The sequence below is a fragment of the Strix uralensis genome, chromosome Z, assembly GCF_047716275.1.
Source record: "Strix uralensis isolate ZFMK-TIS-50842 chromosome Z, bStrUra1, whole genome shotgun sequence".
Lineage (NCBI taxonomy): Eukaryota > Metazoa > Chordata > Aves > Strigiformes > Strigidae > Strix > Strix uralensis.
Genome location: NC_134012.1, coordinates 82180520 through 82188578, shown reverse-complemented (window position 1 = coordinate 82188578; position 8059 = coordinate 82180520).

Sequence of the window (8059 nt, the reverse complement as noted above, 5' to 3'; positions counted from 1 at the left end):
AGAAAAGCCATCCACAGCTAAGTATATTGCATCTGAAATGCTTCCAGCATCTCACTAACATATCTTCAAAGTGAAAAGGTCATCTTGGTTAAGTGTCTTAATTTCTTTCTCACTGTGGACTCATTTTAGGCTCCTCATTATGGCACCTATGCAGCGAATTGCTCAATTATTTCACCTACCTACAAGAAACGTGGCTGAATTTTTGTAGTTCACTGTAAAAAAACTCCCAAGCCGGTATGTAGAAATCATGTAGTTTGCCCTCTCTGACAGCAGATGGTGCTGATACGCTGTTGCTGTGTACATCTGAAATAGGCTCTCAATTCCATAGTCACTTTTTTTTTTCTCATCCATTACCCTTAAAGTCTTTTGATACGAATTTATCTTCATCATCAGACTTCAGAATTTATCGAGATAAAATATGAATTCATAGTTTGAGGTGAGATAGCAAGCCTCACAATGTTATCAGAGAATTAAGCATTGACCGATATACCACATTTCAGGAAAAACTGGATTCATCACATCCAGGCTGCTGAACAAGGGCTTGTAGGGCCCAGAAGTCTCAGGACACGATAGTAATGGTGCTCCTTGCCAAATGATTGCTGACAGAGGTGATGCTAGTTTACACTAAGTTCTGGCAAGTAGAAAGATCAGAAGAGCTGGCCATAGAAAATTGTCTTAGAAGCAATCGATCACAGGTTGTCTCCATGTCAGTGTAAGAGAGAGGTAAAAAAAACCTGCTCTTTAAATCAGTTTCTAGGAAAGTTTTGCTTAAACCAAAGGCCTAGTTAGAGAAACCTTCCTAGCTAAGGAGCACAGGGACTTGGACATTGAGGGCATACTGGACTGAACACTTTTCCAGAGAGGATATAGTCGTTGTCTGTGATACCCAGCTGGATAAACTAAGAAAGGTGTAGCAAATAATATTAAGAAAAATATCACCCTTTTGAAAGTGTGGGGGATCTGAATAAGATTTACCACAGTTTTGGGCTGCTATTTGAAATAGGTGGGGAAAATTTCCTGAACATATTTTGGTGAAAATTTGTTTCCATTACGCAGTTGCAAAGTTATGAGAGGTTTCTGGGAACTGAGGCCTCTAACTTCCTGCCAGAGAGAAAATGATGTCCCAGCTTTGTTAGTCACTCACAGAGCAGATGTCTTGAGGTATGGAAACATCTTAATTTTTCTTCCTGTATTTCTTCACCATTCTCTCTAGCTTTTCAGCCAGTATACCAGAAGGATCCCAGTCTTGTTGCCTGCTCAGTCATATCAATACTCAGATGCCTCTGAGTGGGTTAGAGGAATGGTTCTCACAGTGGTACAGGGCAAACCATAGGGCCTCTCTAAGTGACTGACAATAGTAGTAGATAGTGGTTCCCATTTATAAAAGGGAGATTTGACCCTCGAGTGTTTCTAACTACGATGGAAAGCAAAGAAAGAATGGGGAAGGAAGGAATCAGGAAAGCGAAGGGACTTGGTTCATGTGGCTGTTCTCTTCACATCATTTCACAGTGCAATGAGCAACCATTGTTTAGACTCCAGTATGAAATATTGTTGACCAGGCAACTGAAATATTCTGGCCATGAAGCCACAGCTTCATTTTAGCTGTACAAAGCATGGGTTATTAAGATGTCCTTCACAGGACGAGGGCAGAAGAAAGTTCCTGCTTCTTTGCTGAGGCTTACATTAAGCCATGCACTTAACATCTCAGTTAGGTAGTCCACTCAACAGGCATCTCCCATTTCATTTATTTTTGACAGCACAGTAAAGTGGTTGTGAACATGTGGGGAGTGAGCTCTGAAAATGACTGTAAAAACTGGATGAACCTCGGACATTAAGGAAAATTATTTCTCCTATGCAAACAAGTGGGAAAACAAAAAAACCCCTGTAACTGTTCCTTATGTGCAGCATTCTGTCACTGCACGTATTCTGTATTATGTGGATAGACTAACACATAACAGATGGAGTACTGCATTTATATTTTTCTGACTTTTGTCCATTTGTCCCACACCTTTCCCTGTACCTAAACTTCTTTCATTTCCAATGTTGAATTTAGCACTAATGACAAGCAATGCTTGGCAAGCATTCTTAAGTACACTGAAGAACTCTTTAGCTCAGGGAGGAATTTGTGTCAGCTGTGAGTTTCTGACTTGTAAAAGATTTTTATTGGTTTAAAAAAAGAGGGAAAATAACCTCAGGAAAACAAATGCATCAAGGGATAAGTGCATTTTAATAAATTATATGACTTTTCATGTAACATACTGTTGACTTTGAGGACCATCAGTTTTAATGTGATCTTCTTTAACTTTCATAAAACATTACAATTCACAATTGATTTCTTCAGCAGCACACTATAGTAACTGCCTGTTAGGGACAGATCAAGAGCTGTCCTGCTAGGTCATCCATCCCAGGCCTTTCTGCTAAGTTCCTCTCTTCAGTGTGCACTCCCTTTTTCTGTGCACATTAAGAATCCATTCTACATCACAGCTACAAAGGCTGTCTCTGTTAGGGCTTCCAACACGCTGGAATCCCCTGCTGGCTTTGGGGACTGCAGGCAACATACAACTACATTTTGTTTACCTTGGCTAAACTCCAACCCAAAAGAGAACTTCTGGGGTCATTGCCAGCTGCCAACTCTGTGCCTAAATAATATTTCATCCTGGAATCCTGAGAGTCTGGCTTAACAAACTGCCAAAATGCCACTCAGATGTGGTTCTTTCCAAAGCTTCTCTAGCAGTTTCTATTGTTAGCATGGTACCTATTACTACATTACTAGTACCAAACTGCTATAAGTTATTGTAAAATTAAGTTATGTAAAAAGTAATTATGTCTTTCAATAACTGTGAATTGTAACTATATCCAAGGCTTCAGGCATCTGTTGCAGATGATTCCTCTCAGGTGGTCTCAGAGACTTGACAAAGTTTCTGACTTTCTTTTCTGGATAAGGGCAATTAATATACACCTTGAGAAGCAATTGTCATCTCTCTTTGCAAACATGTTTCAGTCAAGTAGTTGCTGACAGGTCCAGCTGCATCAGCTGTAAGTTCCTGAAATTCTGTTGCATCTCCATACCATTTCCCGTGGAAGCAAGTCTCTGGTTTCACTTCAGAAAACTAATAGTTGAACCTGTAAGCTAATTTTTCAATTAAAACATATTTGGGGGGAAGGGGTTCTGTAGGATACTACATGCCTTGAAAACAGAGCAGTAGTTACAGTCAGATATCACTCACTATTGTGATACCAACTTCAGCAAACCAGTGGTTGACTTATGCAGTTTCTAGATGACATAAGTTAACTAATATCCTAAGAGTGTGTTCTTACAGTTAAGCACTTTAAAGACCTAATTTGTTGAAGAGGTGCAGTTTGTACGTAACTCCATAGTAGATGTTCATCTATTTCAACTCTTCCACCTTTTTAAGCTTCTAAAACCCTTTCTTGATATTCAGGGCGTAGGTATAGATCAAATCAGCTCTGTCCACCCACAATATGTGAAATTCTCTCCCCTCACAGCAGATACAAGTCCATTCCAGCTCCTCTCAGAGTCAGTGCAAGTCTCGAGTCCTGCAAAGACCTTGGGATTGCTGGATTCCAGAGCCCACTCAAAGGACCACTGAGACAAAGGGGACTCTGAATTTCACCACGAGATACAAACTTGATAACAAAATAAAAGAGAGGAACACAATACAAACATATGTACAAATTGAGCTATGCTGGGGACTATCAGACCAAACAAGAATAAAATGGTAGAAAACATTTATCAATAAATATATCTGTAGCTGTTTTATTAGTAATACCATTCACATAAAGAATCCAGTGTAAGAGATTCACCTATTATTTTTAGCATGATCTCTTCCTTTCCTCTTCATTTTGTTGAAATGCTCTGCATTGCTCACCCCAGAACATCCTGGAGTATATGTTGTCCATTACTGTGATAATGTGAACGCATATTTGATAGCTTTAATTAGATTTCTGAAAAACAATTTATAGAGGTGCTGGGTACATACCTTTTATCACCTATGCAGTCATGCCTAGAAAACTAACCAATTAGAAAGGCAATAATGGGAAGGAGTTTCCTAGGAGAAAAAAAAAAACTTAATCAGGGCTTTTAGAAAGCTAAGCAATGGTTACAAGTGTTATAGGTTAAATCCAACCTCGCAGGTTAAATAGTGACTTTGTAGCACTCTTTACCTCTTACCACAAAAAAAAAAAGGTGCAAAATGTCCCACATAGACAACTGCAGGAAGCCAAGTTGAAATGTGTTAGGAAACTTCTTTAATCTCTTTATTTCCACCTGAGATCCACCTGAGTTAGGGAATTATGAAGCTACTTCTTTGTTGATGGACAGTGAAAGCCCATCAGGACATAACAATGTAGAATGACTTCAAGAGAAAACTCTTTGCAGTCATGTAAACTTTTCAGGCATTAAACATCAGTCTATATAAATAAATAGTCCTGTGAACTCTTCTCAGGATTCATCTAAAGTTAGAAGCTCCAACAGTTGAAACAGAGAATTGATCTGCTGATTTTGAGCAGAGGAGCATTTTTCTGTAAGTGGTATTATTCCTTTTGTTGCATCCTGTAGCAGCCAAAATAACAAGTCAGAGTGTTCTTCTTTCTTTCTGCAGGGCAGGGGCTGTTTTCTTTCTTTATTCTCTTTTTTGCTCTCTTACAATAGTACATACTTATGCTATGGTTAAAGCTCTTACTTCATAATTAGCAAATCAGCAATTAGACAGCTATCAACCTTTTCTCCTATCAGCATAAGACCACTCTAAGACACGCTGTGCAGACCAATCACCTTCTTGTTCACGCAGCGGTAACTTCTCACAGTTCAGTACTTTTCCACAGTTCAGTGTTGTAGCTGTCCATTGTTTTTCCCTGCCACCTTGGCACAACTCAGCAGTTTCTTATATTTCTTCCAAGCCATGTTTCTCATCAAAGCCTAGCTGCTTCTCAGAGGCTGTGCAGGACTGACAGGCCGATGTCGGCTTGCCTCTCTCCCACAGCACACCTCATGATTGCTACTTCATACAGCAATGAAATTGTACTGAAATGCAAAACAGTAGAATCATGATCTCTAGAAATGTCACTTTTAAAAAACCCCTCCCTTCTCTTAAACCTCCCTATTCAAATATTTTAAAAACTAACGTATCCTCAAATCCTGTGAGATCCACACATTACCACACAAAACATACAGGCAGAGCCATCACATATATTGCATGATTAGGCCTAAGTAAATCAGTCCTGCTAAAGTCACTGGGCCAATTTGCATACTTAAGGTTAAGTGGATGTACTAGTGTTTATAAGCCATAGAGTCTTCCCATGTGTGTGCCCCAGCAGCAGTTCAGCTGTCGTCCATGAGAGCTGGGACAGGCTTCAATAAAAGGTTTAGACACCTGAAAGTTAGTAGGGGATGCAACCACACTGGCACTGGATGCCGGATCTGGGTACATGCCTAATGGCCGAAAACATGAATACAGACAACTGTATGAGTCAAATCATGAGTCATGATTTGACATGAGTCAGCAGTATTTTGGTAGTGCCCTTCAACTCCAAGAAAGGAATCTAAACCCTGGAGAAAAGAGGTGGCTCCATACACTGACAGTCACATGCAGTTCTACCCACACCTGGAGGAGTACCCCTTTCACCACCTGACCCAGGGTGCTGTTCGGAGGACCTGCCAGTACTGAACAGCCATACACCAACACATCTGAACAGCTACAGACCACTGCTGCCAGCTTGGAGCACAGGTGGAGCCAGTGCTTGACTTTCTGCCCCTTGCTGAGTACACACAATATTACACATTTAGATTGTCTACTCAGAGCCAGAGCATGGAGAAAGAAGGGCAGCTCAGAGTAGATACAAAGCGAAGAAAACCTCCATGCTAAGCTGCCTGAAGGGTGTGCTAAGCACGGGGCGGTCTGCCCTGGCACCACAGCACCCACCTTGAAACAGTCACCTCTAAATACACATGATGAAGGATCAAGACCCTTCCCTGCTGTCTTTTACAGTTGTTTCTTGCAAAAGGTGGGAAAGACTTGCTATGTCCTGTTTTAGCAAAGCCCAAGTTGGTGCTGCTTTCCACTACCTACCTTTTATACAGGGGCCTCATGGTTAAAGCACTTCCCCGCAAAGTGGTAAGTCAAGGAGTCCTGCATCCCAAACTGAGGCACTGCAATGCCTCAACCTCCTCTGGGTTGTTACCTCCCCATGTAACATTGACACTTGGACACCAGCTGTCAGATGTGTGGTTGTGTTTTGAAGCATGGATTGCTATGATCAGATCTCTTTCCCAATGGATTTGTGTGGTGGTTTAGCCCCTGCCAGGGTCTGAGACCACCGGCCGCTGCCCCTCCCCCACAAAGGGAGTGAAATACAAAGCCCCAAGACTGAAATAAGGAAAGGTTTAATACAACAGTGCAATAGCAACACAACAAACAACAACAATAACAGTAATAGTGATAGCAATGAACAGAGCAAAATAGCTACCAAATACAGCAGTGGGAAGCACGATGTACAAAACCACGAGTGCACCGCGCTCCCACCAGGAATAAATGTGACCTGCCAGGATGTGAGTCCCATGGTATCTGAATAACCCGGCTAGAGCTCCCCCCCCCACTGCTGGGGAAACTTAACCCTATCCTGGTTAAACCAGGACAATTTGAAAGAAGACGTGGGCAGTTACTGCTTCTGTTTATTATAATGGAAATACAACCTTGTGTGCTATTGACTGCCTTCCCATTTGCCTCTAGTGTCTGCCTTCATCTTTTTTACCTTGACCATAAATACTACTGCTATATTTCTTGTTTGTGTGTCATCTCTCTTTGCTACTAATTTTTTGTTCCACAGTTTTAATATTTTCTTATTGAAAAATCTTGAATATGAGCATTAAAAGCCAGTGCAAATTTCTGCACTCAGTACTTTCCCCACATCCTAGTTTCACTTGTGATTCTCACCAAAGAACTTTTTCTTGCTGTCAAAATCACTACTAAATCTAGCCCTTGTGTATTTACTGAAATGTAAACATAATTGACATTCATTATCTTGAAATTACGACCTACTTGGTAATTTGCTCTGTACTGAATGCTAGTAAAAATGCCCCCTTGGTTACACAGGTATATTTACTTTGTGATAAAGCATACTTGGAAGTGTTTTGTTTGAACAGTTGATTTGATTAGATTATGGGGCGGTTTTCAAAAGCATCTGACACTACCAATATTCATTTGATTCACCAACTCTGTCCATACATTGCTTAAGGCTTAGAAGAAGCAGCATCCTGTGAAACAGAAAACCTCACTCATTGATCTGGAAGAAGAATATAGGCAATTCCACAAATGCCAATAGAGTTTCATATTTACAACTAAGGCTCCTTCTGTAATAGCAGATGGGTGAGGAATTAGGCCAATAAGCAGACAAAATTCAGGACTAAAACCCATTTCTAGTTCCTCTCTAGATGGATCCCCTAGTTAGCAGCAAAAATTCAGGTCTGATATCTGTTTGCTGGCCTTTGCTTATTTTATTAAAGTAAGTCAGACTGATGTGTTTGCTTGCTTGTTGGGTTGTCTGTGTGTGTTTATGCAGAAGAGAAGGAAGATCTACACAAATGTTCAAACTGGCTGAGGTGCATCTCCATGTTCCAGTTCCTTGCAGCTTCATGCACTACATTGAGTTCTGTCACTCATGTATTTGTTTACTTTCATTCCTGAAAAAATCATGTTGGCTGTTCTGATACTGTTTGACACTTTCCTGGCAGATATATCACCACTGCAATGGATATGATCTTGTTTTGCTGTCACAACTGTACTACTATAACTAGTAGAAGTTACACACAATATATGAGATTCCCCCATCTTCTACAAGATGTGATCCAGGTTGCATAAAGTGGCCTTACCTATGTCTGCAGCAGTAAGGAGTGAGGAGTGCCTTGAGTGGACCTGGAAAGTGAAACAGCCGATGCTAAGATCCAGGGTCCACTCTGTACATGCTTGAGGTGAGAGTAACTGAGAACCGGCTCTAGCTCAGGTATGTGGACTAAATGCTCGTTAGCAGTTGAGGTAAATTA